Here is a 17,222-nt window from a genome sequence, read left to right as displayed (position 1 = left end):
CATATAGGCCTACATTTACCCACCAAGACCCAACTCAGATTTTAAAAAGTCTTAAATTACGCCTGATACTTTTTTCAAAGCAAAGTGAAACCTGCATAGAATAATTTTACTTCCTCATTTTCAACACCCCATTATCGCTCCCTTTCTAGCCATTACCAGCCACACATAAAAGGCCCAAGAATATCCTTCATGCAAACACATTGTTTGTTCCCTTACCTCTGTCACCTGTCTGCTTGTGTGGATTCATCTATCTGCACCATTAGCAGTAAAAAAGGGAGTCTTTATATATGGGGACTGTACTTTGTGAGGCTGTGTATCAACAGCATATTTTCTTTCAGTGCACACACAGTACGGACAGGTAGTGGATCATGAGGAGATATTCACTGATTTAGACAAAAATATATTTTGACAAGTGTTCTCCAATCACTGACTCCGCCTTTGAAAGACAATGTGGATTCTGTAATATTTTGAGGAAATTGAAGGTTAAAGTAGGACTATATATACTCATACAGTTTTTCTCAGTCGCTTTGGTGCTTTTCTCACATCACTATTAACATTTGCACAGCAGTTAGTGCATTTCTCAAAACAATTAGTGCAAACTGCAAAACCTAGTGGATAACCTGCAAAAGTACGTCACTTGCTCAAAATGGATAGTCTATTCATCAAAAGCAAGTATTCATGTCAATGAAACTGCCAGTGTCATCAAAATGAGAAGTCTTGACACCATCGTTTATGAACAAGATAGTCAAATGGCTTTGTCATGTTTTCATTATGACAGTTTATTCTCTCAGTGTTTTCCAATGCAAAAAAAGGTCAGAACTCGGTGACACTACCTGAAAATGCTCAAGACAGCACTATACACTACTTGTACAGCCATTTTAAAACTACAGTAAAGTTACACATTGCTGTAGTTAGGGGAGTAAGTAAGTACAAGACACTGAATACGTATGTTTCACATTTTTACTGTATATGCTCTTTGCAATTCTACAGCATTGTGCAAAAGAAAAATACACTTCAGTCACTTATTTAGAACAAACATAAAAAAACACCCTTTTGGTAGGCCTACACTGTAAACCCGAACAACAATACTACTAACTCATAACATTTAGGGTATAGAAATCAAAACCAGCCAATAAGTCAGGTGAAAATAGAACTATTAAGTTCTCTTTACTTCTGAGGTTGTTTTAATTTTGTATTCATCAAAGTTTATGAGTGAAGGATTATCTCTAGTTTATAACTTTTGAGTGTACAGGGGGACGCAACGTCTGACGTCATTGACGTCACGACGCTCAGGCGCGTTTTTTTCATATTCCCGTGAATTCAAGATGGCTACCCGTTCGCGAGAGAGATTATGGCCCAATCCCAAATGACTCCCTAGGCACTCCCACTCCGTGAGCGAGTGTCACTTGCTGTGGAGTCACCCTCGCGGCTGTGAAGTGCCACTCGATCATTAAGGGAGAGGGTATAACAACGGTGCAGCTTTGGTAAACCCTTGCCTTTGTCAGACGGAAACAGGAAGAAACCTAGAGACACTAGTTTGTTAAGTCTTTATTTCTCACCCTAAAATAAAATTCCACCACATTTATATTTGACCTGAAACACTCTTTACATTCATATAGCCTATAGGCTACGCATGTGAGAGTAAAATGTAATATTGAATAAAAACAAACTCACTCCCATGCTTTTTTGGCTGCATAATTTAGTTTTTGTTAAACATTTTCTAACTGCATATTCTTAATTTTACCAGCTCAGTCTGTAGTGGAGAAAACGGGTGGGTGTTTGATCCGCTGTTTAATTATCCTTTTAGTTTACATGCAGAGCATACAAAACCAGGGAAAAGAACAATAGTCTGCTAAAGCATGTATTCCACTTCATGATACGGCAATCTGCCATTACGACCCGCGAATCGCAGCAGTTAATTAGCGTGCATAAATCATAATGCACTGCAAGGGTGGTCATAAATAAGAAAAGTCATGCGCTCCAGCTGACTGACGTCACCGCCGCTATTACTACCCCTCATCGGCTTTAACAGTAACACAAATCTTACTAACAATTTAAGGAAATAATAATCACTGTCCCTTATTAACTTGTGGGCATTTTCTTCATCTGCTTCGTTTTATCATTTATCCATGGTCCTGAAAATACACTAACGGTAGACAAGTGGCATAATCAAATCAACAAGTGTAAAACAACATGATCGTTCCGATATTGTAGGCTACCCTCCGGTTCCGTCATTTAGGGCTATGCATAAAAATAATCAATCAAATGTCTGTTTGAGGTAAGAGTACGTTTCATTTATAATTCGGGAAACAAACTCCATGGAACTCTCATTTGTTGAGGTTGGCTCCTCCATTCCGGACATCAATTGATTGGCGGACACCTGTGTCAAACGTAGGGCTGAGCCAACATCGATGCAGACTCGGTGATTGAGGGCTTCATAACCCACTCACACTCGAGGCTCGATGGTTTGGGACGGCACTCAATATGGCGGGCCCTCCCCGCGAACGCGCAAACGGAGGGATAGTGGATAGGGATAGGGTGTAGGGGGTGGATCTAGATTGGGCCTCCAGGTCCATGGAGAGAAAGCACTTCATGTAAAGGAGCAAAACTAGCGATTACTTTACTATTTTTACACAGACTGGTTTGTTTTGTACGGTGGCGCTGAGCATTCACCAAATAAAAAAAAGTTTCACAGCAGGATCTCGTAATTACGAGAAAAGATCTCGTAATTACGAGATAATATCTCGTAATTACGAGATAATATATCGTATGTACGACACTAGGATCTCGTTTACGAGAAAAGGATCACGCCTCTCATTCATCAATAACGTTGCTGGCTAGCTGCAGGCCGGCAAAGATGACGCTATCCGACGCTATCGTAGGCTATTTTATTTCCTGCTCGGATTGAGGCATTGGGAAATATTGATGTTCCTTAAAAGTGAGGAGGGCATTAATATAAGTATGTCAGCATTGCGCAGACATCTGAAGTCATTGGGACTGTTCAGGAGAAAAGCCCAGTCGGACCTGCTACAAGTGGCTCTCTTCCTGCAGGAGCAATTGAACCAGTACGGGATGCTTCACGGATACAAATGTATGCATCTGAAATGCATCCAAGCAGGCTTGGTAGTGACTCAAACAACTATACGGCACCTGCTCTTAATCCTAGACCCTCGAGGAGTACAACTGAGGAAACGTAATCGTCTAAGACGTCGTCTTTACATAAACCCAGGTCCAAACTTTTTGTGGCACGTCGATTCATACGACAAACTTAAACCCTATGGCATATGTATTAATGGTGCTATCGATGGATTTTCCCGTATGGTCATATGGCTACATGCTTACACCACAAGTAGCAATCCCGTGTTATTTCTGGCTACTTCCTTGATGAAGTGGAAAACAGGAGCGGCACTCCCACCCGAATCAGGTCAGACCTGGGTACAGAAAACCGATCAGTGGAGCAGATGCAGATATTTTTAAGAGCAGTGTTTCCCCCAGCGCTTTATAGTTAAGGCGGCCGCCTTAGCAAAACCAGCCCCCCGCCTTGACTACTGACCGACAAAAAAATAAATAAATTAAATCTTTATTTTTTTTATTTTTAGTGCTGCACAATTAATGTACTAGCAAGCGCGATGTGTGATTTTTCATGGTCAGAAATGCGCGAAAGGCCGTGATTTGCGGTAAATGCGACCGTCCCGCGCTGCGCGCGACTACGGCATGTACGCGGGAAACGAGCAGCAGCAAACCGACATTTAACCTGTGGCGATAATAAACGCAGTGCGGTTCTATGGGGATATTTAGCTGAACAGAAAGAAGTGCTCTGCAAAGCTAGACTAGTTTAAGACTCCACATCACCGTGGCAACACAACTTATCGGCTCATACAGCGCAGAGAAAAGTCTGATACATGCATGAGAGTGATGGCCCAGGCACCTTTCAGTAAGTTTACAGAAGTGCACACTGTAACTGTCTTTGAAATGCATTTAGTAATTTTAAGGGGAAAACACTTTGTATTATTTCAATTATTGAATTATTTTTCAAACAGCATGCTAGTGTAGCCATACAAGATTTATTTTTCTGAATTTTAAATGCTGCTTTATTTTTATGTTTTAAATTTGGAAATACATGTTCCAAAACAACCAATAACCTCTGTATTTAAAAAGAAATCAAGCAAGTAGGCTAATAATAACCATATATGAATTAATCGCATCACAGTATGCCTATTGTCCACAATAATCTCACAACAGCCCCCCATCCAAAAAGGAACTTTAAAAAGCACTTTGTTAAGTGTATGGTCCATTATTTTTATTTAGTGTGTCTGCATGGTATTGCACCAAAACAGTAGAACTTTTCTTTAATTGTATTTTGTACCGTCTGCATGTTTGCACAAAATGTGCACATAGCAAACAAAATTGCACAACTGTAAGGTCAGTGTCATTCAAATAAACAGAACTATTTCTTTAGGGCGCATTGGCATCTTTGAGCAAAATACCCCCAAAATTTTCGCCGAGGCGCTGTGCGCCGCGCCTCCTGTACGGCTAGACAGTGACCACCTTGACTAAGACATTTCCTGGGGGAAACACTGAAGAGGATACCATGACGACCAGTTTTCTGAGAGATGCTACATTACCGGCTCAAGTAATCATAACCAAAGGATTGAACAATGGTGGGGATTTTTAAGAAAACACCATGCACAATACTGGATGAATATCTTTCAAGATTTGAAGGAGCAGGACCACTTCTCAGGGGACTTACTCGACAAAAATCTAATACAGTTCACATGTCTGGAAATAATTGAGGTAGCCTACTTTTGTTATTCACTGATTATTTCTTTTATGGATATTTTCTTTTATTAACAAATGTCTCTAATGCTTTAAAATGCCTTTCTGTTTAGCTAAGTAGTGATATGTGTGTCACTTATCATTGAAAAGCACTTTGAGCTGCATTTCTTGTAATGTTCTTTACAAAAAAATAATACATTAGGCTATTAGGCATATAGGCCTACATATCTAGGCTATAGCAATAGTAGCCTATAATACTACACTGTGCTATAGGCTAACCTCATAATTATTCTGACTTAGGATACTGGTTTTTGGATGCTGGGATAGGCGTAACTCTCATCTAAATACTGTTCAAACTCAATTCTAGTGTTATTATCATTATTATTGTTTTCCTAAAATGCATTCTAGAGTGGCTTTGGCAGTCCTAATGGACAAATCTAGGAGTAGCTGTCTTCTAGTTAAAATATCCCTTTTTGTGTTTAAACTGACTTTCTTTCTGAGCTTTTTAGGATAGTAAGGGAAGAAATGTAGCAAAAAGACTTACCTATAAAGACACCTGCTTAATTTATATAAGTTCAAACCTTGTTCAAGCTTCAGCTGAGCTTTTTAATAGAAGCACAGCATGACTGATATATCCAGTCAGCATGGGATATTCGGGAAGATGTGTGAGCTAAATGTTAATCATTAAAACATTTTTTTCCCCCAGAGGGAGCTGCAGGAAGTTGCACATCTGTGGAACTGCCACAGAATTCGCCCCAGCAGGAATGCAGTTTGTCCAAGTGGACGACCACTAATGATGTACCGACTTCCCCACCTGTTTGGGACTACAGACCACATCAGAGCAGTACTCCATCAGCAGATACAAGCTTGCAGAGAGGAATCTCTGCCAAGAGGCCCATATCCATGCGATGAGACTGTCTTTGACATTTGTTGCCTGGCAATGTCCAAAAATAATCTACACCAACCTACTAATTCAGAGGAGGCAATCGAACTTTACCTGTTTTTAAGAGCATACATCTGTTATGGTTACGATGCTGGACCCAAGAGCAGACAGAGACGAAGTAGGTTTTATATAAAAAAGGTTTATTTATATATGGTGTGGGGAAGCAGGTAGTGGGTGAGGGAGCCAGGGGGAGACCAAAGCCGGGAAGCTGGAGAGAGTGATCCGGATACTGCAGGCAGAGGAAAAACAAAAGTTAGGTTGTGGTCAACAGCTACAGGCAACAGGAAACAAGAGACGAGTAAGCGAGAGCGAGGGAACAGTAAACTGGAGCCAGGTACGTAATAGTTACCACGGTAGCGCATAGGACGATCTGGCGCCAACAGCAAGGAATCCACGGGTTATGAAGGGGAGTTGATTGGAGGTGAAGACCAGGTGAGCGTGATTGCAGATGAGGACCAGGTGCGAAGTGAGACAGACAGGGGGAGTGGCAGATACAGACGAGGAAAACACAGCGGGCTGCTGTGACCACAACAGTACCCTCCCCTCAATGGACGCCTCCAGGCGGCCTAGGCTTCTTTGGATGAGCCAGATGGAAATCCCGGATGAGGGAGGGGTCGAGAATGAGACCCCACGAAACCCAGCTCCTTTCCTCAGGACCGTAACCCTCCCAATCCACGAGGTACTGATGCCCTCTGCCCCGACGCCGAATGTCCATCAACCGCCGGACGGTGTAAGCTAGGTGGTTGTCAATCACCCGGGGAGGAGGGGGGGCAACGGCCGGGGGGGAGAGAGGGCTGGTGGAGACTGGCTTTAAACGAGAGACATGGAAGGTTGGGTGGACGTGCATGGCTGAGGGCAGCTTGAGTGTGACCGCAGAGGGGTTGATGACAGAGACAATAGGGAAGGGCCCCACAAAACGAGGGGTTAACTTCTTAGAGCCCGTCTGTAAGGGCAGGTCTTTGGAGGACAACCACACCTGCTGACCCACCCGATAGGCAGGAGCGGGAGCCCGGTGGCGATCCGCCGTGCGCCGGTTCTGCTCAGCGGAGCGCGTGCCCTTCCACACCCTGCGGCAGCGGCGGAGATGGTGCTGTACTGAGGGAACGGAGATGTCGTCCTCCTGAGCAGGAAACAAGGGCGGTTGGTACCCCAGGGAACATTCAAACGGGGACATGCCGGTGGCTGCACAGGACATGGAGTTGTGGGCATACTCGATCCAAGAGAGATGGTCGCTCCAGGCAGAGGGGTTGCGGGCAGCCACACAACGCAGCGCGGTTCCAAGGTCCTGATTCGCTCTCTCCGCCTGCCCATTAGTCTGCGGCTGGTACCCTGATGACAGGCTGACAGAGGCCCCCAGCGCACGGCAGAAGGCTTTCCACACCTGGGAGATGAATTGGGGTCCGCGGTCGGAGACGAGGTCCGCGGGAATCCCGTGGAGGCGGAACACATGCTGTACGAGCAGCTGGGCAGTCTCGGAGGCAGAGGGGAGCTTTGGGAGGGCAATGAAATGAACCGCCTTAGAGAACCTATCCACAACTGTGAGGATGACTGTATGGCCATTAGAGGGGGGAAGACCAGTGACGAAATCCAGGCCAATGTGAGACCAGGGCCGACCAGGAACAGGAAGCGGGCGAAGCAGGCCAGCAGGGGGTTGATGGGAGGACTTGGCCCGAGCACACACCGTGCAGGCCAGCACGAAAGCCCGGGTGTCAGCGTCCATCGCTGGCCACCAAAAGTACCTCTTGAGGAGTCACAGGGTGCGACCCACGCCAGGGTGACAGGCAAAACGCGATGTGTGACCCCACACCAGAACCTGGGAGCGCACCGAACTGGGGACAAAGAGGCGGTTAGGAGGGCCGTTGCCCGGGTCTGGTTCAGTGATTTGGGCCTCCCGGATGAGGGACTCTATCTCCCAGGTAACAGCAGCCACCCTGAGACAGGAAGGAGAGAGGATGGTGTCAGGGGGGCCCGGTGTGTCCACAGTGCCAAACTGGCGGGAGAGGGCGTCTGGTTTGACGTTACGGGAACCGGGCCGGTAGGTGAGGGAGAAATTGAAACGCCCAAAAAATAGGGACCACCGGGCTTGGCGGGAATTCAATCGCTTGGCTGTCTGGATGTAAGACAAATTCTTGTGGTCAGTCCATACCACGAACGGCTGTTCTGACCCCTCAAGCCAGTGCCTCCATTCCTCCAATGCCAGTTTCACCGCCAGCAGCTCTCTGTTACCCACATCATAATTCCGCTCAGCAGGAACCAGCCGGCGAGAGAAAAAAGCGCAGGGGTGAATCTTCTCATCAGAGGCCGAGTGCTGGGACAGGACCGCCCCCACCCCAGTGTCAGATGCATCAACCTCCACAATGAACTGCCTGGAGGGATCCGGTTGGATGAGAATGGGGGCAGACGAAAAAAGCTCCTTAAGCCTAGAGAAGGCAGCCTCCGCTTCAGGCGTCCAGGCAAAAGGGCGGGCAGGGGAGGTGAGATGAGTGAGAGGGGCTGCCACCCTGCTGTAGTCACGGATGAACCTCCGGTAAAAATTGGCAAACCCCAGAAACTGCTGCAGTTTCTTGCGGGAATCGGGGATGGGCCAGTCAGTCACTGCAATGACTTTCTCGGGGCAGGTCCTCACTTGCCCGCTCTCAATGATGAACCCCAGGAAGGAAACAGAGGCGACGCTGAACTCACACTTCTCGGCCTTCACATATAGCTTGTTCTCCAACAGCCGTTGAAGAACTTGTCGGACATGCTGGACGTGTTCCTTCTGATTGCGGGAAAAAATCAGGATGTCGTCTAAATAGACAAAAACTGAGCGGTTGAGAAAGTCCCGGAGGACGTCGTTAACCAGGTTCTGGAACACAGCAGGGGCATTAGTTAGGCCGAAAGGCATGACGAGATACTCAAAATGGCCGAGGGGGGTGTTAAAGGCCGTCTTCCACTCATCGCCTTCACGGATGCGCACCAGATGATAGGCATTATGTAGGTCCAATTTGGAGAAGACTGTGGCGCCCTGCAGTGGCTCGAATGCGGAACTGATGAGGGGCAACGCATACTTGTTCTTCACTGTAATGTTATTAAGACCCCTGAAATCAATGCATGGGCGAAGTGACTTGTCCTTTTTGGCCACAAAAAAGAAACCTGCACCAACAGGAGAAGAGGAGGGTCTCAGCCGAAAGAGAATCTTTAATGTACTTCTCCATGGCCTCCCTCTCAGGACGGGACAAGTTGAAAAGGCGACTACTGGGCAAAGGAGCGCCGGGGAGGAGATCAATGGCACAGTCATAGGGGCGATGAGGAGGCAGGGTGAGCGCACGACACTTACTAAATACCTCTCCCAGGTCATGATAAATTTGGGGAACCAAGGAGAGGTCGGGAGGTTCCTTGGGCAAGGGAACATCTCCCACTGCCGGAGACAGGGCAGACTGTAAGCAGGTGGAATGACAAAACGTGCTCCAACTCACCACCTTGCCAGAAGACCAGTCAAATTGGGGATTGTGAAGCTTGAGCCAGGGGTACCCCAGCACCAGGGGAGTGAGGGGAGACAGGATGACATGAAACTGCAGTATCTCGTGGTGATTACCAGAAACAATTAACTCAAGGGGCTTAGTACGGTGGGTAATAAGGGCCAGGTGACGGCCGTCTAAGGCGTTAGCATTTAAGGGAGAGGGTAATTGTTCCAATTTAATGCCAACCTGAGACGCGAAGCCCGCATCAATGAAGTTCTCATCCGCTCCAGAATCCACCAGAGCTGACACAGGAAAGGAATGCCCGAGGGACAGGAGAGTGGCATCCAGCAGTGAGCGAGAACAGTGAGAATCGGGGACGGAGGGGGCGTGGCTCAGCAGGGCCCCGAGCCTCACTGCCGAGCCCTGTCTTTTGGCAGTGATGGACAGGTGGAGATGAGATGCCCGGGCAGCGCACAGTACAGACACACTCCGGTCTTAATCCGATGAAGCCGCTCCGCCTGGGTGAGACGTGTGCGGCCCAGCTGCATGGGCTCCTCTTCAGTGACACCATGCGTCACGGGGGCAGAGAGGGTAGGCTTAGGAAAGAGTGGGGAACAGGAAGCAGCGAAACCCGGAGGCACGGAGCTGCCCGCCTTCTCCCTACGCCGCTCGCGTAGGCGATTATCCAGCCGGATAGAGAGGGAAATTATTTCATCGAGAGTGTCAGCTTCCTCCCTAGTAGCCAGCTCATCCTTGATTGTCTCACTGAGACCGGAAAGAAAAAGCCCACGTAGTGACTTGTCGTTCCAGCCTGACCTGGCTGCATAGGTCCTGAACTCAACGGAGAACTCAGCTACACTGCGGGAGCCCTGACGTAAGGAAATAAGCCGCTTGGCGGCGTCCCCTCCCTCTACTGGATGGTCAAACACTTTCCTCATCTCTGCTACAAAAAGGTCAAACTTGTCATTAGCTGGGGAATCACTGTCCCATAATGCTGAAGCCCACGCTAGTGCATTACCCTTAAGTGACCCCATAATGTAAGCGATCTTAGCCTTTTCTGTGGGATAGGTGAGAGGCTGCTGACTGAACACTAAAAAACACTGAATCAAAAAGTCTCTGCACGTACCCATGTCCCCAGCATAGTGCTCTGGCGCAGGAATAAATGGCTCACGAGCTCGTGGCAGGTGTAACGGGGAAGTGAGAGCAGGCGGGGGTGCCGCTGGTAGTGGAGGCGCTGTGGTGGGAGGTACCAGTAAGTCCAATTGGTCACCCATCTGAGTGACTCGGGTAGCGAGATTCTTAAAAGCCTCCATAGCGTCCCGGAGAGCTTGGCTGTGCTCCGCCACCTGAGTGCCTTGGGCGGCGAGAGCTCCACGAATGTTTCCGATGTCCGCTGGGTCCATCTTGGCCAGATCGTTCTGTTATGGTTACGATGCTGGACCCAAGAGCAGACAGAGACGAAGTAGGTTTTATATAAAAAAGGTTTATTTATATATGGTGTGGGGAAGCAGGTAGTGGGTGAGGGAGCCAGGGGGAGACCAAAGCCGGGAAGCTGGAGAGAGTGATCCGGATACTGCAGGCAGAGGAAAAACAAAAGTTAGGTTGTGGTCAACAGCTACAGGCAACAGGAAACAAGAGACGAGTAAGCGAGAGCGAGGGAACAGTAAACTGGAGCCAGGTACGTAATAGTTACCACGGTAGCGCATAGGACGATCTGGCGCCAACAGCAAGGAATCCACGGAAGGGGAGTTGATTGGAGGTGAAGACCAGGTGAGCGTGATTGCAGATGAGGACCAGGTGCGAAGTGAGACAGACAGGGGGAGTGGCAGATACAGATGAGGAAAACACAGCGGGCTGCTGTGACCACAACAACATCCACACCCACCTTTAATAGTAAGTATAATGCTGCTGTAGAAAGAGTATTTTTGTGAAGAGTTAGGATATCTGTAGAAAACCTATTTTTTATTGCAATTTGTATCAAGTAAGTGATAAGTGATTGATTTTTTGAGTCATAATGCCATGTCCTATGTTTTGTTTCAGGCTGTTCCCACAATGACAGCTGACTTCAGATCTACCTGACTGCAGGACACTATAGCAGCACTGAACATGTTTACCTGTTATTTTCTGTCTTAAAGGAGCTATAAGCGAAATGGTTCTTTTAGCTAACTTCCTGTCAGTGACTGCAGTTAGCAGTCCCCTCGCTCGTCCCGACGTCACCACATTAATGCATTGCGGTCTTCAGGCAGCAAGTTATCTAGCATCATCTTTGATCCATAAGTGTGATAAAACCGGATAAAACATGATAAAAACCATCAAAACAGACATTGGGAAGGATTTTTACCTGCTCTGCCATTGTAGGCACATACACATTCACCCATCTGTTGCTCTGGTGTGCACCGGCAGTGAGACCATGGAGTGTACTGTATTGTAACATTGTTGTAATAATATAGTGATTTTTTTTTCAACATTGTGATTTCACAATTTTGACCAACAATAAATATTTATCCAAGGAAATATACAGTTATGTATTAAACTTTCACTAAAACTATTTATTTTAACATTGTATTTACTAAGCTAAATTGTCTAGGGGAAGAGAGGGCTTTTGTGGTTAGAATAAAAATGCAGGTGTCAGGCATTAGAAGTAACAACACACTGTTAATTGAGAATTGGTGCCATGGTACGAATTTAAAAACGAAAACTGAACAAAGCAACAAGGGCCAAGGCCTAATTAATCTAGTCATAGGTCAAAAGGGGAAGTGTGTTAGCACCCCCTGGTGTCTATCTGTGCACATACCTGTTTCGTCTGCACTTTATATTGCATTATATGAATGTGTGTGTGGTAAACTAGAGGATTAAGTATCTGTGGGTGAGGAAAATCATCTTGAGTTGCCCTAATGTGGGACACTGCCTAATGTGGGACACCTAAGGTCTAGAGCATTTATCTCTTATTTCTGACACATGTAAAAAGATAATATTGTTGTCAAATCCAAGCAGGGGTTCCCTGTGATTGAAATCACATGAATTTACAATTTTGATTTTAAAGATAAGGGAGGGGAAACAGTCAAAAAGGAAGTAAACCATGTGAAGTCCAGAAAAAGGACAGTGACATAGGTTTGAAAGGAACTCAATGCTAAGGCTATACATTTTTCATTAACAAAACAATGTTGCCATTTGTTATCAGATTATGTTTATGATACAAATATGCATCAAAGTATGCAATAATATTGGGAAAATGTTTTAAGTTTTTTTCATCTTCAATCAATCTGTAGCTGTCCCACATTCGGAAAGGTGTTTCCAAAAGTGGGACAGCATGATTTGCCTAATCTGGGACAGTCATTTAAATTGGGGAAATACACATGCAGGAAAATCAAATGTGCAACATTAATTTTATTCAAGGTTTACAGGTCCAATACTCTTATAAAGAAAGCATCCCTGAAGCAAATATAAATTAACTCAACCCTGTGCCTAGGAAATAGTAATTTTCTCATGTCCTATGTTAACTCAATGCAATGTATTACAGGTCAGGCTATAATGGCAAAGCGCAGTTGGGATATGAAGCCAGGGCAAGAAAAGTATTGTTCAAATTGAAACCATCAAACCTGAGTAATGTACCTAAAACAATGAGTGTTATGAGCAGATAAGTTTGACTTTAATTAGTTAAGGGGATATTGGTTTTTTTCTGCATAATACAGACTGTCCCAGATTAGAGCGACACACTGTCCCAGATTAGAGCAAACCCATTTTCTTGAGCAATTTTGCACATGGACCACTAATATACGTGCCATTACTTTGAGTATGATATCTGAATTCTTATCTTGAATATTCTTCTCTTTTAATTAGCCAACATCTTGGGGATTTCAGAATGGTATCATGTATGGGTCAAATGTATTGGCTGCATGATTCTCAGAGGACAAATGCTATATAGAATATGATTTTAAAGATTAAATAACCCTTAACAACAGTAGGCCTATACAAGTAATTCATATTAACTCAACCTTTGAGGGACACTCTTACTGCAATGAGTAGTCCTACTTTACTCACGTTACTTTTGATACATGTGAACATTTTGCTGATAGTTAAATAATTTAAATTAAGGAAAGTGTTTAATGTAGGAAGGTGCATAGGCTACTTCCTATGGAAATATCTGCGTTCTTATAAAGAAAGACATTTTAGCTTACCTTTTCTTCTTGCATTCGGTTAATATTTTCTTCAGTAACCCCTCTTTTTCGTAGAAAATCCCACAGACCATCATCGTATGGCGTTTGGTCTGTCATCTCTTTTTGTGGCGTGCACTTCTGTTAACAATTGAGAAAGTCACATATGCCTATAGGTTAGACTGATGTTACTTCGCCTGTTAGCTAAAGCAACTAGCCTACTTAAAAAAAGAAAAGGAAAAAATCACGTTTGGTCGTAAAACCGTTATTTACAGACTTTATACTGTCACTGAAATGTCCATTAGTAGGCTATTTAGCCTCTACATTGTAAGTATCAAGCTTACCAATGTTATTGTATCTCTCCGTGGGCGCGCATTGGCAGTGGGACCGTAAACGAGATCCTTATGTCGTACATACGATATATTATCTCGTAATTACGAGATCCTTATCTCGTAATTACGAGATCCTTATCTCGTAATTACGAGATAATATCTCGTAATTACGAGATCCTGCTGTGAAACTTTTTTTTATTTGGTGAATGCTCAGCGCCACCGTAGTTTTGTGACTGCCGTTGTCTTTTATTACACCTTGTACCCTTTTTTTGTTTGTTGGAAAAACCTATCGATTTGTGGACGGCTTAAGCGCTCTTATCTGGTTAGTAAAAACTTTATACATGTTCTGTAATCTTGTCAGATGCAGTGGCAATATGGCTAGTCTTAATTAGCTGGCTAACGCGGCAACAGTTGTGTGCTGTTTGTTGATGTTGCATTCTCAGAAGACAACCTAGCTCTGCCTTACTAAACACAAGATATTAGTAATACATTATTAGAATACATAGTATTTTTTCTAATTTAAGTTATGATAATGAATAATTTAAAAAAATATTCACGGCGAGGAAGAATATAGCTTAGTTACACTGGCAGGTAAGACCTTGTGTACTCAACTTGGGGGGCATTTTCAAGTATGGAATTAATTATCATTAAGGCAAAATTCACACTTGAACCATTTGCTTAAATAATCTTTTTCCTTCACGTTTTTAAAAACGTCCACGTTTAGTTGACTGTGGTTTGAACATGGTTTTAATTGAGACACTAATGGCTGTTGTACGCATGCCAGGTCAATGTTGTTTTGTATTGTATCTTGTACAGCACTTTGGTCAACTGATGTTGTTTTTAAATGTGCTATAGAAATAATTTTGACTTTGACTTCGTGGCTGTCAATGTCTATGGTCACTACAGGATGTGAGGCGCCTGCAAGATGTGAGACACGCATGCGCAGAACGGCCGCCATCTTTGATAACCCGCTATGGCTACACCAGTTGTTCATGTGGGTAGACAGTCGCCTAGGCAACGCACGTCAGCGTCCTCTCCCCCCCAAAGTTCGTCAAGTCGTCTGTCCTCCACACACATTATGTGGTTTTGTCCAAGTGACTTTGTGTGTGTGTGTGTGTGGCGGCAGAGGACTTGCGCTGCTCACGGGAACTTTAGGAGGGGGGAGATGTGGATGCTGACGTGCTTTGCCTAGCCGACTGTCTTAAATAGAAAGCGCGGTAAATAAAAGAAGTAGCCTACTGTATAGGCCTACACGAACAACTCGAGTAGCCGTAGCAGGCTATCAAAGATGGCAGCCGTTCTGCGCATGCGTGTCTCACATCGTGCAGGCGCCTCACATCCTGTAGTGACATTGGCTATAACAGGTCCACGGGTTACACTTTGTAGTAGATAGCCCTTCTGGTGCTGGCATTTGAAAACAATCCTTCTACAACGCTGATCACATGGTGCAGCAAAGGCAGAGTGCAGCAAATCTAAAGTTTTTTGGAACAGAATTAATAAACAAAGTGATAACACACAAACACAACTTGGTACTCGCCAATTAATTGTGATTTTCCTTAAAGATATAATAAGCTTGACTTAACCTTTACTTTGTATTTGTGACTTTGTTTGAATAAAAAGGACTTTGTATATTTCACTTTAATTCACAATTGTTGTAATTGCTCTTTCTTTGAAGGCTCAAGTGGAATGCGAGTGCTGCTGCCCTTCCTTGAGCTTCAAGAAATTGGTAAGTAAGTTACGTTGTTATACAAAGAGGTGTCTGTTTTGAATGAAGCACCATTGGTTTCAGCCCAAATTGTAAACACTGTAGTGTGTATGGTTTTTTTTTTTTTTGATTTGATTTAGTTTATTTCAGACATCCACATACAAAACAAAATGAAAAGCATGGAAATACAATAAATATGCCTGAAAAGGAGCAGGAAGAAGTATACACTTATTTAATCCTACCCCTTTCCTTAAAAAAAATTCAAATTCAAAATATTTATTAAATAAAAAATAAATAAAATAAAAGTAAAAATAAAAAATAAAATAAAATAAAACAAAAACAACAATTATATTCGCTTCTCTTATCTATATTCTCTGTACTATTGGCGATACTATATTTGCCAATTACATACAACTTAATATACTATACATTTTTTATATTTTATATATTTATATAATGCATATATCTATATTTATATTTATAAACAATCAAAAATATAAAATACACAAAATTAAACTTCGTTACACATCAAAACCTGCTGGCACACTCACTTAACGTATGAAACTACAGAGTGGCTGAACAAAGAGACCACTCAGACTCTCACACAGCCAGACTGGGGCATGCGAAGTGAGTAGGCTACAGTGTGATTGAGAGCTTGCGAGTGTGTGAGTTTGTATTTGAGGCCAGCTATTGCTCCTCGGAATCAGCGGTTTCTTCCATTTTCTCGACTCACCCAGATAGTCGGTAAAATATGCGTTTAACGTACATGGCACGGCCACGGACACAACATCGGTGCGGAACCGCAGCCTTTAAAAAAGTCCGCGGACATTGTTGAGCCCATGGTTGAGCCCTATGACAACATGACAACACTTGTCATGTGACTGAAGTGGCTGCATTTGATTGGCAAGCATTTGTAATGTGATTTTTATTGGTTGAAATAGTCACGTGATAGAGATGTTGGCTGAAGACGTCCCCGGGGAGAGAAATCATGAGAGAAATAGCTCTCGCATGTAATAAATAAAATATATAAAAAAATAAGGTAACGACCGTCACGTAGCCAAATGGAGCGGCGTAAAAGTAACGTTCTTTCTTCAAATATTTACTCAAGTATAAGTAAAAGTATGTTGCAATAAAACTACTCCTAAAATTACAATTTATTCAAAAAGTTACTCAAGTATTTGTAACGGAGTAAATGTAGCGCGTTACGACCCACCTCTGGGTGTGGGTTTATGAAAGTCCTCCCATGCCTGTGTTCAGTGTTCAGACAAGTCTTGCCTGAGGACCCGTCCATGAAGAGAAGACCCAATGGCCCCAACACAGAAGGGAAGAAGGATACCGGCATGCTCAAGTACATCCACAACCAGAGGTGGAAAGAGTACAAAAATATTCTACTCAAGTAAAAGTATGATTACTTGGATGAAATTTTACTTAAGTAAAAGTAAAAGTACTGGTCTAAAAATCTACTGAAGTAAAAGTGAAAAAGTAGCTGATTTAAAATGTACTTAAAGTACAAGTTACTAGTTACTTTTTAACAGCGGGAGGGGGCAGGGGTCTCTTCTGTGTAGGACATTACAGACAAGGGGATATAAATCTCAAACTAGTTTTGTTTAATTAATGCAACACTTTTACAAATTAAAGCGCACAAATTAAACAAATCATGTCACCACACATGTATGGATGTATACTGTCATTATACTTTAGATAAGCAAATATGGAGCAAATAGTCTGTTAATGTGGGAATTTAACCGGTCTACAGACCTAAACAGACTGCAGCTGCAGTTCTAATAATGTAATTGTGTATAATTGATCTAAACCATGGAAATTGCAAGGTTAGGCTGCTCGATTTTTGACAAAAATCATAATTATGATTAT

Source organism: Ammodytes marinus, assembly GCF_949987685.1.
Source record: "Ammodytes marinus genome assembly, chromosome: 14".
Taxonomy (NCBI): domain Eukaryota; kingdom Metazoa; phylum Chordata; class Actinopteri; order Uranoscopiformes; family Ammodytidae; genus Ammodytes; species Ammodytes marinus.
The sequence above is the reverse complement of the archived record's forward strand: the minus strand, read 5'-3'. Positions refer to the sequence as shown.